General features: G+C 36.7%; 4 protein-coding genes across 7 annotated transcripts in view; 1 reads left to right on the top strand and 3 right to left on the bottom strand.

The window, feature by feature from the left end:
• Positions 1-17,375, bottom strand: part of LOC127853246 (uncharacterized) — a 99,135-nt gene that overhangs the window by 29,593 nt on the left and 52,167 nt on the right. The window lies entirely within an intron of this gene.
• LOC127855512 (G patch domain-containing protein 3-like) overlaps positions 1-17,375 on the bottom strand; it is a 93,527-nt gene that overhangs the window by 49,141 nt on the left and 27,011 nt on the right. The gene's annotated exons all lie outside the window — the stretch shown is intronic.
• LOC127853375 (alpha-ketoglutarate-dependent dioxygenase alkB homolog 4-like) overlaps positions 1-17,375 on the top strand; it is an 87,861-nt gene that overhangs the window by 57,748 nt on the left and 12,738 nt on the right. The gene's annotated exons all lie outside the window — the stretch shown is intronic.
• Positions 1-17,375, bottom strand: part of LOC127853111 (phosphatidylinositol 4-kinase alpha-like) — a 190,812-nt gene that overhangs the window by 167,418 nt on the left and 6,019 nt on the right. The window lies entirely within an intron of this gene.

Raw genomic sequence — 17,375 nt, 5'->3', positions numbered from 1 at the left:
GGAGATACCACGAAACCTTGCGTGCTTTTTTACAATGAAGAGCGCAGCCCATGACCAGACTGTGCAAGTGTGCAGGCTGTGCTTGTTGTTCGCTGGCGCAAAATGTCATAAGACAAGCTTTCGCAGGTCGCTGATGTAACAGTTTTATTTGAATATGTGAAAAGAATTAAATACTTCAACATACCATAATTATGTCTCGATGACGAAGAGATACATTCATAATAACTCATGTGAGCACACACATGATTTGATTTCACGTAGTAAATTTGTCTACGAATACTATTTTACTTTAATATACATGCAGTTCTAAACAATCATCTCGTGCGGTGGATATGCGACTAATAAGTGAAAACATGTGAAACACGTCGTGCTTCCGACGCTGCCCGAAGCAAATCTCGCGTTTGCTCCTAAACGTTCGGATATCGTCGCGGATAATTCACATGGAATGTAATGTGACGCAACAAATAATCAAAGTACTGACAGTACTGGTGTGACGATGCTTTTGAGAGGATGGATATAAAACAGTGTTCTCCGGAAGCACCGGCGGCCGGCGATTTCGCCGGTTACTAACAATCTAGGCGCCGGCTACTTTTCTCAAAAATATACATTCGAAACGCCACAAAAACGCCTGTGTTTATACAAATTTTGACGCCATACTTTCGCTTTTGTGTTTAAACAAACTAGCTAGAAGTTAATATTCTAATGCGCATTATTTTCGCGCAGAGACAAGCACGGATAAACGATTGATAGTTCGTATCTTTACATAACAGTTTTTCACCAATCGTGATACATCGGCTATCTCGGATTCCTCCGTAAGAAATAAATCGTCTGCTGATCCAGAGTGAGTTTTTCACCGCTTTATTGCACGCTCGTTTATGGCGGAGATTTACGAACACAGAGGTATTTTTAGCTAACTACGGTAAGTTTACGGCTGGCTAATTTAACCTTCGACCGGTCATTTTCCAATTAATGCGCTGTATTTAAAGCGTTTGTGTGAAATAGTTGTTTAGAAGCAGACGTCCACCTAAAAAAAGACTTACACAGTGCCAAGTAGACACAAGTCAAAGAACCCTCGCCGATTTGTGTAGGCGAATTCAAGGTAGAATGAAAAATCCATAAATAGACCCATTATATACGATCAAAACTTATTAGTTGATGTGAGAAATCATTTATAACTCAGCAGAAAGCATTTATAACTCAGCACTTTGCATGTAATCGGTAGACTTTGTAGATGTTCTTCTGCATTTATTAACTGCTGCTATGTGGAGTTGCTTTGTTTATACCAGTACAAAATCGGTCATATTTATAAAGATGATTGTATGAGATACGTGTGTCGGACACGTTTGATATATAACGTGCTTTTTTTTCAAATTAATACTGTGTATTAGCAATGGATAATTGTACACGCCTTTGTATAAAGAATAGTTATGAATTTGAATATAAGCGTGCACACCAAGCCCTTGACCTAGCGCATGACTCTGACTCTAACTCTGATTCAGATTGTTGAAATAAAAAAAGTTGCAATTAAAATGCATTTTTTAAATTTTAGAGATTTCAAATAAATATTTCATTTTCTATGACAAATGCTTTATTACTTTAATCCAACAAAAAACACCCTAAAATGTGCCAGATCACCATTTCACTCCATTAATTCATTTTTTTCCCATACCCCCCTGAACGGAGGGGATACCCTTCCCGAACCTACCCCGCCCGACGCTTCGCGGCTTGTAAACACGGCATGCCGTGTGCATTATCGCCGGCTTCTCTGTTACTATCGCTGGCTTCTCCGTTTTTTACGGAGAACACTGTATAAAAGCATCAAGTTAAGTTTATCTACATCACCACAATCACCACAATTGTGTATGTTGGTACGAAAAAAAAATTTGGTACAAAAATTTTGCGAAAAAAAATTGGGTATGAAAACAAATTTGGGTACGAAAAAATATTTGGGAACCAAAAAATTGGGACCGAAAAAAATTTGGGTACGAACAAAAAATTGGGGATGAAAAAAAAATTGGGTACGAAAAAAGAATTGGGTAGGTGAAAAAAAATTGGGTACGAAAAATTTTAGGTACGGAAAAAAAATTGGGGGAACGGGAAAGTAGTACCTGTGGGGAACTTGACCCACACTCGCACATTTTCAGCCCTTTCCGTCAAACATCAGATAAGTTCCTCGAAGGCAATAGTATGAATACACATTTCGGAAGCGGTAATACGGTCCTACCTACGCGCGTCAAAATGTAAGCGAAATATGTACACAAGTCTGTCAGGAATGATTGAATTAACGAAGAAAATCGTGTATTGATGTAAGTTTTTTGAAGAAATGTGCAGAAAATATATTAAACAAGAGCTTTGTTTGTGAAACACAATGCCCCCTGCTGCGCAGCTTTGAACCCATATATTTTACCTTTGACCTTGAAGGATGACCTTGACCTTTCACCACTCAAAATGTGCAGCTACATGACGTACACATGCATGCCGAATATGGAGTTGCTATCTTCAATATTGCAAAATTTGACCTTTGACCTTGAAGGATGACCTTGACCTTTCACCAATCAATATGTGCAGCTCTATGAGATACGCATGCACGCCAATATTGAAAAAGTTATGGCCAATGTTAAAGTTTTGGGACAGACAGACAGACAGACGCTTTATATTTGACATTTGACCTTGAAGGATGACCTTCACCTTCACCTTTCACAACTGAAAATGGGCAGCTCCATGAGATGCACATGTATGCCAAATATAAAGTTGCTATGTTCAATATTAAAAAAGTTATGGCCATTAAAGTTTTCGGACGGACGGACAGACTGACACACTGACTGACTGACTGACAGTTCAACTGATATAGGCCACCCTACCGGGAGCATAAAAAGCAATGGCGATATTTTTCTCAGCCACATAATTGTTAATAGTTTGATATCACAAAATGAAAGTGAAAGTAGAACTGTAAAAAAATGACAACCTGTCAACGTGTTGTTTTTGCTGGCACGAGAGGGCGATTACTCTCAATGTGTTCACATTTTGACCATAGGCTTTGTCAATGACCTTTATAGTATGGGTAGCTTTGATATTATTTATTGCTATCATGTAACTGCATGATTGTCATGTGTATATGTTTACAATACACAAAGCATAAATAATGATATAAATATACTGATTGAGCTTATAATAATCTGAGAACTATAGCCAGGTCAATTAAGGACTTAAAATACAATTTTGTGTCCTGATTTCATGAAGAAATTAACATGCATGTCCTAGATTTCAAATTCAAGGCCCTGGTGTGACACATTGGTAGCATTACCGTTAAACTGTTACCAGGCTTATGAAAATAGTTTTTATTGAACTATCTAAGGAAATCTAAATCAGGCACTGATTTTTCTTGTTTTAATACAGTCATAGAACAGTTTTGTGGCCTCTGGGTAATGACCAATTTTTGCTTACTTGTCACACCCTTAAAACTTTCCACACGTCTATAATAGCAAATCTGGATTTAGGCGATCTTCAATGGTACATTTAAACTTTAGCTCTGTTACAAGAGTGCTGGTAAAGTCCAGTCACATATTTAAATCTAGGCCATGTCAAAATCAAAGTGTCAAAGACAAATGAAAGATGCGTTCATTAATTATTGTCTAGTTGTTTACTACTGCTGTAAGTTTTTATATAATATGACTAATGAACATCATGTGAGAGAAAATTCACATTATCATTGTATATCAGGTTTAGCAACCTTTTAGATAACAAAGTATGCTAGTTTTCAATGTCGCTACTGGGGATCGAACCCGCAGGGCTTTTAGGAAGATTCTGAAATTTTCGATCCCTCGAGAGCAACCAAACCAAAAATTAAGTAAAATATTGCCGACTCGGTTTTTTGAGTCGGTTCATGACGGATAATGGAGCTTGATTGGTCATTGTCGGCTCTGGTACTACTTACATGTACCCCGGGTACTCTTAAGTATATTTACATGTACCCTGGGTACTCTAAGTATACTTACATGTACCCCAGGTACGGTAAATAAACATTATTGTTCTTGGTCCATATTAGACTGTACCCGAGTTGTATTCGCGTCCAAAATCCGATGTCGTAAAACGCGCAACCGATTATCTTAAACACACTTCTCTTCAAAAAAACACTGCATCAACATGCTTTTTGAGTATGTGTTCCGATAATATAGAGGCCATTCTTCAGAAAATTGACATAAATGTGTATATATAATTATTACAAAAAAAATATGATTTAGGGTTAAATTTCCCGGGTACATTTTAGTATATTTACCGTACCCGGGATACATGTAAGTATACTTAAGAGTACCCGGGGTACATGTACGTAGTACCCGAGCCGACAATGAACAATCGAGCGATACTGGAAGGTGCAACATCTCTCACGCCCCCTAGCATCGCCTTTAGCAGTATTCAATTCTCAACAGGAAAGTGCTGGAGTCATTGATCCCGAGGGACAAGAAAAACAATTGATTAATGTTCGAAATAAATAATTTGATTAATGACAATTCTGTTATTTGAGCCAGGTCACAGGAAAAGCGCAGTCAAATCAGTATCCAATTAAATTATTTGTTATTGTCAGAAAAACGCTTTTAAGCAAACAGCTTTCAAGCGACTGCTGGCTGATCTAGATCCAAACTGGCCACAATCGCCTTAACCCTTTGCATGCTGGGAAATTTGTCGTCTGCTAAAATGTCGTCTGCTGAATTTGTAAAATAAGCATTTTCTTCATTTTTTTTCAAAGAATACTATCAGAATAGCAAACAATTTGGATCCAGATGAGACGCCACGTTCTGTGGCGTCTCATCTGGAACCAAACTGTTTGCAAAGGCCTTTAAAATTCGGTCACGCACTGAAAGGGTTAAAGGGATCTTTTCACGCTTTGGTAAATTGACAAAATTGAAAAAAGTTGTTTCAGATTCGCAAATTTTCGTTTTAGTTATGATATTTGTGAGGAAACAGTAATACTGAACATTTACCATGCTCTAATATAGCCATTATATGCATCTTTTAACGATTTTAAAACCTAAAAATTATAAAGCGTTGCAACGCGAAACGATTGAATAATTTGGAGAGTTCTGTTTTTGTCGTTAAATTTTGTGCAACTACGAAGATTGCTTATATAACGTATAAAATACCTCAAGGGTGTGTATTCGGCGAAATAGCTCAGTAGGCTAGAGCGTTTTTACTTCAGGACTCTTGCAGGACTCCAGGGGTCACTAGTTCGAAACCTGCTCCGGGCAATGATCTTTTCCTTTTTTTAATTTTATTCTTGATTTTTTACTGCAGCTTTTACGATCCAATGTTTACATTTATCAATATAAAGCATTTAATGAATAAGTTAAAAAATGCCAAAATCTGTGAAAAGGCCCCTTTAATGTCTCTTTTACTGTGACACAGTTCATTTAACTTTAAAATGATAAAAAGTACTAACACTAAGAAAGAGTACTAACCAGTAAAAGTTTGAAATCAATGTTGAATCTCATAACAGCTTGGTGATCTGCAAATCCCTACTGAAATGTTGATATCGGGTATCATAGTCATTCATTAAGTCGCAAAATGCTCGAATACAATTTATAAAGCACAATGTGACTTATATTGATAACTAAAAATACCAGTAATCAGTATGCCAGTTTTGCCGTGTCAAGCTGTTACGATCCAGAGACCAGAAAGTCCTTCATTCACATCGAGTATTACTCCTATAAATATGAGGTCGATTTACAAGCTTACGTCTAATTATTTGGACTAATCGAGTATATATCCTTCGAATTCCAACTATTGTTGTCATAAGCGGAGATTTAGTGAATAAATAATTCATATAACCTAAATGACAGCTTCTTAATAGCGAAACAAGCCAATGTATGCAGTAAGAAAGTTTTTAATCGAAACTCTCATTAAGGCGGCCATTGTTGAATGTTGAAACACGAACGACAACTCTGCTAGGAGAATGTTATCAATGCTAGGATCCTACGCAGTGGCGTATGCCCAGGGGAATTAACTGAAAAATCGAGTTATCTCAATCGGACTGGCTCGGTCTTTTACATAGATGGCCATTGTAATTTTTTTTTAGGTGATTATCAAACCTTGGACGCTGCTGTTCCAGCATCGTCAAAAACGAGAATTTTGTATCCCGTTAAATCTGTGTGTTACCACAGGGTGCAGGATCTCGTGACTTTGTGGGAACCGGTACGTGGTGAATTTAAATTGTAAAAAAATTATTTGTATACTCTATTCGTTTACACGGTTAAGCTTCACGCAACGTGAAATTTTGTCACCGATTTCAGACGTATTGAAGGATTTAATATTATATATATATATATATATATATATATATATATATATATATATATATATATATATATATATATATATATATATATATATATATATATATCAATACATACCGTGATTTGCGGGGTGCCCGTCGTTTTCAGACCTTTCTTGTGGGGCCTATATTTAATATGGGATCTATATAAGAACCCGCAAAATATGTGCGCCTTAAATGTGTTAACTTTCATACTGGAAGCATCCTATAGCAATTACGCGCAAGTCGGTCTTAAATTGAAATTAAAATAGAGTTGTCTCCCCTACTCCAGGTCAGTAAAGAACCCATCTCTACATCATCTAGACGCTTGCACATTGTGTCACACCGGTCTTACTGACGTCACCATTTATGTATAGAATGGACGCTTGCATAGAACCCGCAATTTTATGTATGCCCCGCAGTTAAAGCGCGTGAAGTGATATAGAACACGAAGATCAGAAAATGGCGGCAGTTAACGGGTGTTACATGTGATATTGAAAATTAATAGATCTACAGTACTCAGTAATGATGTATTTCAAGGTAAATTGAACACACAATTGTTTGTTTTATGAAACCTTGCGTAGCACAGTTAAAATATGCTGTAGTTCCAAATCACCAACGATTGTCTCACAATCACACATGAAGTCTTATTGATATTGCAAACGGTTTTTAAGTTGTTTTTAGCTATCTTACTTAGACTGTAAACTCGCTTTTAAACTAGTTTTCAACTAATTTATTGTTGTAAATAATACGTGTATTCAGCTGTTCAGTTATTATGCAGAGGGAAAATTAAATAATCTCTTTCGATTAGTGGCTATTATTTGCCAGAGTGGCAGAGAGGCAGGTAGTCCGGATTTCTGGTCTCGAAGGCTATTGCTATATTGACTGACGCCTTCGAGTCCAGAGTCCATCGTGATTTTTACGTTAGATTTCTCCGCACAGATTTTCTGCGCACGTTTGACGGCCTATAACTTCATTAATATTGAATGGTATATGAATTCAAACATACCGATTTGGAGTTTAACCATTTATCTGTCAATCTGTGAAGTTTATATGTCGCTATTGTATTAATATCCAAACTTTTGATTTTAATCAGACATATAAAAAGTGCAAAAAAATGTTGAGGTAGAAGTCCGAAACATTCGAAATGACCAAGTACGTGTTCACTAAGCTGGTCCCCCCGCTGTCTACTGGCTCCATTATGTTCCACCACATTCGATAGACGAAAGACCGGTTTCCAGTCTACTACGTCACACGGGGTTCCCCAGGAATTTCTCAGATCTATGACGTATTTTGTGGGAACAACAAAACAGTTTTAACCCAAATTGCTGTAATAATTGATAAATAACTCGCTTATAAGAGGTGTTTCGGATACTTGTGTGGGCTGAGACCATTCAAAAATCATCCATGTATGTATTTCAGGTTTCCGCTTTTTTGTCAGTCCCTTAGAACATGAAATATCGCAAGGTAAAAGCACTTAGTCGGTCGTTCGGAATTTTTGTAACATAAAAATCACGATGGACTTGAGACGTAGCGAAGCACGATACATGTCCAAATGATGAAAAAGCTTCGTTCACGGTTCATTATTGAGACTAAGAGGCAGGGTGATTAACATTTTACATTACATTTACATACAGTTTGAAGCATCATAGATCCAATAAAGGTATCCCGTGGGAATGTTGAACAATTATTATAAACTGTTTGAAACTTAGGGCTTTCAGAAGTAGCCGGCAGAAATCCGCCGTCTAAAACCTCATGAGGTGCCGCTAGTCCAGATTTCTGGTCTCGAAGGCTATTGCTATATTGACTGATTCCCGGAAAAAAGCCCCTCGGAAAAAAGCCCCTTCCACCAATTTTTGCCAGTGCGGAAAAAAGCCCCTTCATCAATTTGCCAGTGCGGAAAAAAGCCCCTTCGTCGTTTTGCCAGAGCGGAAAAAAGCCCCTTCGTCGTTTTGCCAGTGCGGAAAAAAGCCCCTTCCACCAATTTTACCCGTGCGGAAAAAAGCCCCTTCCAAATGATTATTATACTTGGAGCGGTATGTCTATTATATAAATTTCCACACTATTGACAAACAAATCATATTCATTAAAAACATGCCTTTTCCAATCAACAAACATTGCGAAAAATGTTAAAGACCTTCATTTAAAGGCGGCCGGCCTAAAAAAGGCCGTATTAAGTTCAGGAGGACTGGGCCACGTTTCCCATCCGCCACATGGAACGTGCTCGACAGTACCCTGAGCGGCAAAGAACGTACAAACAACGTCTGTGAGGAGTGGAACAGTGGGTTCGCGAAGCTGGTGGGTCATGCTAATCCTTCCCTCTGGACAGCTGTTGTGTGTGTTCAACGGGACGCTACAATGGTAGAGGCCGATGTGCTCCGCTTTAGACAAGGAAAGACTGTGACAAAACATAAGAGAAGAAGACAACTCCACACGAAGACGCTGCAGACCCTTTGCCAGCAGTACAGCTCCGGAAGGAAGACAATGGGTGAGTTCCTAGATACTGTTGGACACAACATCCGTCTTCGGTGAAGAGACTACGAGTGACATTTTACAGTGATATTTTTGATGTAATGTAGATATGTAAGATATTTTGAAATATGTTTCATCATTTGTAGTTTTGCTTGTCATAATAAATATAATACAATATGATAATTTTCGTTCACATGTTACTTTTTTGTGTCCCAGTCTGTTTGAAAAAGTAAATTTACTCTATGGTTTCTAAGGGGATTTTTACCGCTCTAAACATAATCATTTGGAAGGGGCTTTTTTCCGCACTGGCAAATTGTCGAAGGGGCTTTTTTCCGCACTGGCAAAACGACGAAGGGGCTTTTTTCCGCACTGGCAAAACGACGAAGGGGCTTTTTTCCGCACTGGCAAATCGATGAAGGGGCTTTTTTCCGCACTGGCAAAATTGGTGGAAGGGGCTTTTTTCCGAGGGGCTTTTTTCCGGGCACCATATTGACTGACGCCTTCGAGTCCAGAGTCCATCGTGATTTTTACGTTAGATTTTTCCGCACAGATTTTCTGCGCACGTTTGACGGCCTATAACTTCATTAATATGCAATGGAATGTGAAATCAAACATACCGATTTGGAGCTCAACCATTTATCTTCCGATGTGTGATGTTTCAAGAATGTCACAATTGTATTAATATCCAAAACTTTGATTTAAATCACACACATAAAAAGTGCAAAAAAATGTGGAGGTAGAAGTCCGAAACATCCGAATAGCAACGAGCTACGTCACACGGTCCGAGAAGTAGGCCGACACTCAAATTCCACATATCACTGTAAATAATAGTGTACGCGTATAACCGTCTTAAAATATTTGTGAGCATTTGATAATATACTATGACTAAAATAATTTGATCCGTATTGTCTTTATTTGATTCTATATTTTTGTTCTTACTTTTTTGAAACGATGGATTTATTTGTGGAATTCGACTGTTGTTAAACATTTTGTCATAAAAACGGGAAGATATATTTGAGGAAAAGCCGTCTTTTTTTCTCTATAGTGAAACATGTATGGAAAGCTGAATTGGGCTTCTTTCAGACTTAGTGGACCACATTGGCTGATACTGGCGCAACTCTTAGGAATGATATGACCGTTTTTATATCTAAAACAATGAAGTACATATGAATCATTTGAAAAAAGAAATCATTACGGACTGTGCTTAAAAGGCTGGTTTACGAAAACACCTTTTCCTAATCTGTATGTGAAGAGAGATCAATCATTAATTATATAAAAGATAAATTTAGTACTTGTAACTCAATTTTGGATAAGATGCGTACATTTTCCCCATACTGTACTACGTAATACGATGACGTATGTTCTCGCGAGAATCTCGCCGCGGTCGTAAACAAAATCGAAGTCGAAAGCTAATTTTGAGCTTCATCGATGTTAATTGACAGATAACTCGCTTATAAGAGGTGAATCGGATACTCGTGTGGGCTGAGACGATTCAATTTTTTTTCATGTATGTATTTCTGCTTTCCATTTATTTGTCAGTCCTTTTGAATATGAAATATCGCAAGTTAAAAGAACACAGTCGGTCGATCGGAACTTTTGTAACATAAAAATCACGATAGACTTGAGACGTAGCGAAGCACGATAAATGTCCAAATGATGAAAAAAGCTTCGTTCACGGTTCATTATTGAGACTAGAGGTGCCGCCTACTAGGAACTGTTTCCAAAAAAAATCACGGAAGCAATAAAAATGGTACCATAGACTAACAAAGATTCATTGATATTGTCGTAATATGACAATAGGTGCTACTTAAATCGGGGAAAGCCTCACCTACTTTACATTTAGTTTTAATTGTTTTTTAAACGACATGGTAAACCAACCTTACGACCCCGGGCCCCGGTTTCACGAACATTCTTAAGTCCATTATTGTTCTTAACTCCATAACAGTCTTACTTACAAGTTACAGGCTTAAATTAACTGCCTTTATTTGTGTTGCGTTTCACGAAAAATAACAGGCATAATAACAGTCTTAGTAAAAATTCTTAAATCTCTTTTTAAGACATCTATACCCAGGGATCAGGAAATCTCCGAATCCCAATCGGTCCGAGAGACGGCCGAAACCCTCTGATACCTCTTCGCCCCGCACCCCCCACCCCCTCCAAAAAAGACTATATTCTCTAAATCTTTCATGCATGGAACAATACATTATGTTTGATGTGATGTGAAAATAGGCCTTTTATTTGAAATCACATTAAAAACATCTTATTTTGTTTTAGAATTGTTGGTCTTATTAATTATTTTAGAAAGAAATGTCCAATCGGTTTAGAAGGTAGATAGAATGAGCTCTATTTGTTTTTGAACTCTATAAGACTCCCATTTGATGATTTGATTAATGACCAATTAAGTTGTTCAATGTCAATAAAACATGTAGTATTTGCAAAGAAAGCAAGAAATATTATCATATTCAACAAAATAATACTCCTTTAATATTCACAATCTACCATGCATCATTTAATACTGGACCGAATGTGGTAAATAATAATCGGTTTTCGTGGAACAAGTGTGTCACTTGTAATTCTCAATCAAGCGTGCCCAATTGTTTACATTGTTAATTCCCCTAATTTATGATCGCCTCGGGCATTTTTTGACATGGGGATATCAATTAGCGGATTAATCTCGGGACTGCGGAGATAAATGTACTGGTAAGTGTGTAGAATGTCACACCTGTCTGTGAAATCCGGACCGATTTTTATGATAAATCTCAATTTGCAATCGGTCCAGTACGACCAAAATCGGTCAAAAACCGATAAAACCGGCATTTTCCTGATCCCTGGCTATACCCCTGTCTTAACTATGATTAGCAGTCTTAAATATGGCCGATTAAGATATAAGAATTTAGTGTCTGTGATATTTTGTGCCCAAAGTATGACAAATATATTTTAAACACTATTTTTGTGTATTCACGACATAACAGAAATTTATAGGTTTAATGTCCAGTCAGAATAGAAGAATGCTAATAGATGTAGGTAAATATCTCTCAAAATCCGAAATTCAATTTAATTCTTCCAGGCAAATAACACTTATCACTGTATCTTAATGTATTGTTGTTTACATGTTGGCTTTACGTATTGTAATGCATTATGCTAATAAGAATATGTTATGTTAAGTTATTATTGCAGTCAGTTGCAGACTCTCTAGAAACAAAGACGAATCGGCATATTCCCCTCCCACCTCTTCTGTCATCAAGAGAGAGAGAGAGGGAGAGAGAGAGAGTTTGGTCATACTTGATTACAAGTTTTAAGTCAATGTGAAAATTATATTTACTTACGAGAGTGAGTAAGAGAGAGAGAGAGACCCAGAGAGAGCGAGAGAGAAGAGAGAGAGAGAGAGAGAGAGAGAGAGAGAGAGAAGAGAGAGAGTAGAGAGAGAGAGCTATATAGAGATATCCCAGCGCGCTCGCTATAGATCTCGCTATATCGAGAGAGAGAGAGAGCATCTAGAAGCGCTATATACATATCTCTCGCTCTCCGCGCTCTCTCTCTCTTCCGCTCTTCTCTAGAGAGAGTGTGGTTTTCCCCAGCCACTTTAACAAAGTTAATGTACATATACAAAACGATCCATTACATAATGTAACTTGAAACCTGGATCACTTAGTAAGCGCAAAATACATACAATCATTGCGAGCTGTACTGTATTTACATGCATGCAAAAAATCTCGGGCAATTTTAACAGTTGTAAACAGTCGTGGAAATGGTGCAATTTTAACGGTTAGTTTCAGTTACTTAAGCCTTTTAACATGTACACAAATTTTCACTTGTGTGCCAAATTTATTGAGGTGTATATTTTTTATGACTTTCTATAATTTTCTACTTTAGGCAACTGGAGCTACTGTGTATTTTAACATGTTCAATTTATGATACAACTACATACCGTGATCTGCGGGGTGCCCGTCGTTTTCAGACCTTTCTTGTGAGGCCTATATTTAATATGGGGTCTATATAAGAACATAAAATTAAATATATATAATGCTGCTTTGTTGGGTCTTTGTAATTATGGGGTCTTTGTAAGCAAACAGGAAGTGGTTTTACAGCCATTGTGAATTCAGCATGGATTCTGCAATATTTCAGAATGTGCATCTTATTATCTTAAGTTTTGTGTTGTTGACACTTATTGCTATTGGTTTATTAATATTATGTGTATACATGAGATGGAATGCTTTATTTTGAGATGGAATAATGATCTTCAGTAAAGTGTAGTTTCTTTAGTGTGTATGTGGTAAGGAGTATGTTCTCATTAGAGAGGTCCAGTTATTTGCTAGGTTAGATTAGGTGTGCACACAATTTTTATCCTTCATCTGTGGTCATCAAGTGATGCAAACATCTTCTTAACCTATATAAACCTCACAAGTTCAAGCAGTTGTATATAAGTTTTATTGGGTATATAAAATACATTCTGTATTTTCATGTTTTATGGGGTATATATCATTACATATTTCACAGAGTGATTGTTAAAAAGGATCATATTGGCAGTGTATATAAATGAACATTACATATGTTACTAAATACGGCACACTGTAGCTGTTTATTAACCTCTAAATAATTACGGGTTTCAGGAAGTTCCGCCATTTTGAAAATGGATGATTGCAATGTAGGCATGTGCTTAAGAAGAAGTTTTTGAAAGAAATAATGAAATCACGAAATTGTGAAATCACGAAATCGTAAAGTTTTGGAGTGAAATCACGAAATCGTGAAATAGTGAAGTTTTGTTGACAAAATTCTCTCCAAAACTTTACAACTTCATGATTTCACAATTTCACTTCAAAATTTCGTAATTTCTCGATTTCATTCATTCGTGATTTAGCTATTTCTTTTCAGAATTTCATGATTTCACAATTTCACACGATTCTTCCTTGTTTTCGAATCGTGAAATCATGTAGTTGAAATGTCACGATCAGTCTTTCATATGTTCATGGATAAAAGATTTCCGTATTATGACGGAATTCCGTATTTCCGATCTTCGTCAGGGCCGTTTTTCCAAATCGCATAAATTCGAGGAGAAAATTGAGGGGGGGGTTGGTAATTCTGCGTTAAATTTCACCATGACATTCCTGACGTCCAAGGACCGGCAGGTCAAATTGTTGTTGTTATCTTCACTAAACAGAGTAATAAATAACGTCATCCCATTGGTTAAGAAAACAATGATAATTGCCGAATCAATCGAATTAATTTTGACAACCAATGGGATTACGTTATTTATTACTCCCATCAGAAAAAGTAATGGCCGCTCCAAACGTCAAACAGTGAATATTTATTGTTAATATCGCAAATTGAATTGTGTGTCCGATGCTCGATGTTGTAACCGCATCATATCGAAAGAGAATGGACATATCTTTCGAAGGTATGTGGCTTTTGGATATTTTCGGGAAGGAATTAGTGAAAATTTGCTAAAAACTACCGGTTTCGTGCATCCGTCCGTGGACGTCAGGAATGTCATGGTGAAATTTTACGCAGAATTTTGTGAAACTCTTTGCTGTTTCTGATTGCATTGACGGATTTTGATAAAACAAAAAGTGTTTTTGAAAAGAAAAATCATTCCTAGACACGATTCAGTAGATATTTTGAGATCCTGTCAATTTTAAGGGACTTTTGGGTGATTAGTAACTTTCTCATCTTACAGTTACTGATTGTGAAAATAAATTGACATTGTGTAGATCAACTTTCTGCTTTTCTAACTTTTGACCTTTGATTTGTAGTGTTGTCATCTATTTCACCTTCAAAATGTAGAGAATATTATCAGTGTTTAAGTATATTTAAAGGCCTCAGATTGCACTCCGATATGCTAAAATCCAGGAACTTCCGGGGGCCTCCGGCCCCCTGAACCCCCAGCCAGGGCGTTGCCCTGTACCCACCGGGGGCCCTGCGGCCCCCAGCTTGAAATTTCAGTATTTTCACTTTTCTGAACTTTTACCCATGTATGTTACCCCTGTCCATCCATAACACGGTTTATTAATGAAATTTATTTTCAGTCAATTTAAACAACTGCAAAATCTTTGGATTATAAACCGTCATACCATATTAAAGCTTGTAGTAGGTCCGATAGTGTATAGAAATGGCATTCATTTTAGCGGGGTACTCTATATATCCCGTACCTTTATAGAACCCTCGCAGCAAGGGTTAATATTGAAATTGAGGACCCATAACTTACCACATATCTTAGTATACATAGACAACCCAGATTATGGTTTGATACAGATACACCCCCGTTTCTGACGATATTTCTGTTTATATATATATTATATATGTATATAGTTGGTTAGTCAGAAGACTGCTTGTGGAAAAAAACATTATTTAATATATTCAGGAAATGAGACCAAGAAGAAAGAAACAGGAGAATGTGGCAGCAGACTGCATTGATTCAGGGGAGGACCTCAAAGATTTTTGTTATTGAACATATACCACCAAAAGGTATTAAATTTTGATTTATGTTATCAATAAACTGGAACATATTTTAGACACAAAACACTGTGTACATGTATATACATTGGCCACCATACATCTCTAGACAGGCCAAAAATCTTAACTATAATACATAGAAGACATGTCGTCTTCAAACTCATACATTTTCTATTTTGGCTGTTCAACACACTTGAAAATTGTTATCCAGAGATGTAGACAGAGAAATTAAAGTAAATTAAACTAAAGGGCTCTCACTACACTTGCAAATAGGAGAAGTTTTGTCAGATCATATAAGCAATGTTGAAACAAAATTGTAAAATATTTTAGCGACCAATCATGTGTTAATACAAAATGGCGGCCAGTGTAACATCTGAGTATTTCCGTTCTCGCAGTCTCGTTCTGCCTTGTGAAGTTTTACGATATTTGTTCTATTTCTATATAGAAGTTGCGTATCCTTATAGTTTATAGGTCTTTGGTCAAAGTAAGTACCAACTGAGTGTCAAAAAGTAAGTCAAGTTGTAGTAAAACCATGTGTAATATTTGCCTTTGATTTGATTAAACTAGAGCAGTGTTCTTGGGTAAGTGATGTAGGGCTTTCATGGTCCTCTTGTTTTTATAATTGTTTTTGTTTTTGTTTTGCTTGATAGGTCTTGGTGTTAGAACAACAATATAGAACAAAAGGAGATTTCTTAATGATTTAATCCGGCGAACTGATAACAGAAAGAGAAGGGGAAGAACGTGAAAACGTGAACCATCCGTGTTTAGATACTTCTTCTTCAATATAAAGGAAAGGGTGGTGGTAAGTATGTTTAAGTTGTAATAAAAATAACTTTTAAAGTTAATAACGCAATATTCAGAACAAAAAAAGAATTTTAAAAAATATTCTACCAGTTAATATCTGCTAGAAAGTGATTGAAGTCAATTTTTCCACAACATTTTGACCACTAGGATAATAATCTCCCAAATGTGCCAATTTGAGCACAGGTGATTGGAAGAATTCTTATTTTTAAAACATTTTCATTTATATAGTATGGATGCTACTAGTGAATTAGATGTTGGGCCTCGGCTAGGTCGTCTGGTGAACCACGGTGGTAAGGTAGAAATTGTGTTATGAAAACCCTGGAGTTCAACAAAAGGCCATATCTTTGCTTGTTTGCTGCTAAAGATATTCCACAAGGTGAAGAGTTACTGTATGATTACGGCATTAAGGATTTGCCTTGGGAGGTATGTACACTCAGAGCTGGTTACTCTTTTTTCTCTTCTGAAGATGGAAGGATATATAGAAATGACCCACGATCTGAGATTCAGGCTCATACAACAGACTCACATTGAGAAAGTAGGCTCAGTTTGTTTCATTGTTTCATTTCTGTCGTCGTTTCTAAGAAGCAAATTGAACACTTCTTTTGTTTTATGCCATTTGTTTTCATAAACATTTATGATTTGAAATCTATTTACTTGACAGAAATTACTATTTATTTACAAAGTAAAACATATCATTGTGCCCCACATAGTTCTATTACACAATAGAACACAAAATGTCATTTTTTTTTTAGCTCAATTATTCGAAGAATAAGGAGAGCTATCTAGTCACCACCGAGTGTAGGTGTCCCGTCGGCATAACCACTTATGTTAAAGTTTGCATGCCAAGTACCACCTCAGATGTTTTCAAAGTCCATTGACATATGGCTTTAAAGGGAGATGTGCAGGATTGATAAATGGGAACAGATTTGTGAAAAGGGTCAGTTGAATATCATTATTTGAAGCTCAAATATTGATTTACACCCGCAAATTTTCAAACCAAAATTTTTTTATCAAAAAAAAAAATATATAAATGGTGTTTTTCTATCCTATGCGACGCGCATAGGTTAGCTATTTTGTATTTCCACGTAAAGCTGTGGTGGTTTTTGGATTGTCATGTGATCACTTCACCCAAAATACGCATTCGGTGTACCTTCTGACTATCGACGTCGCCATTTGTTTTCAAAATGCCTGGGCCACCATGAATAGTAAGCTCAGCGATGAGCTAAATATAGAATGATCACTAATGTAGAATGTATTTTGTATAGGGATTTTCTTCAGGATTTTGTTCAGGTCCGGTAAAATTAATTGAAAACTTCCTCCTGGAGGTTTTGAAGTGTAGAGTTTA

Source organism: Dreissena polymorpha, chromosome 1 (genome assembly GCF_020536995.1).
Source record: "Dreissena polymorpha isolate Duluth1 chromosome 1, UMN_Dpol_1.0, whole genome shotgun sequence".
Lineage (NCBI taxonomy): Eukaryota > Metazoa > Mollusca > Bivalvia > Myida > Dreissenidae > Dreissena > Dreissena polymorpha.
The sequence above is the reverse complement of the archived record's forward strand: the minus strand, read 5'-3'. Positions and strand labels throughout refer to the sequence as shown.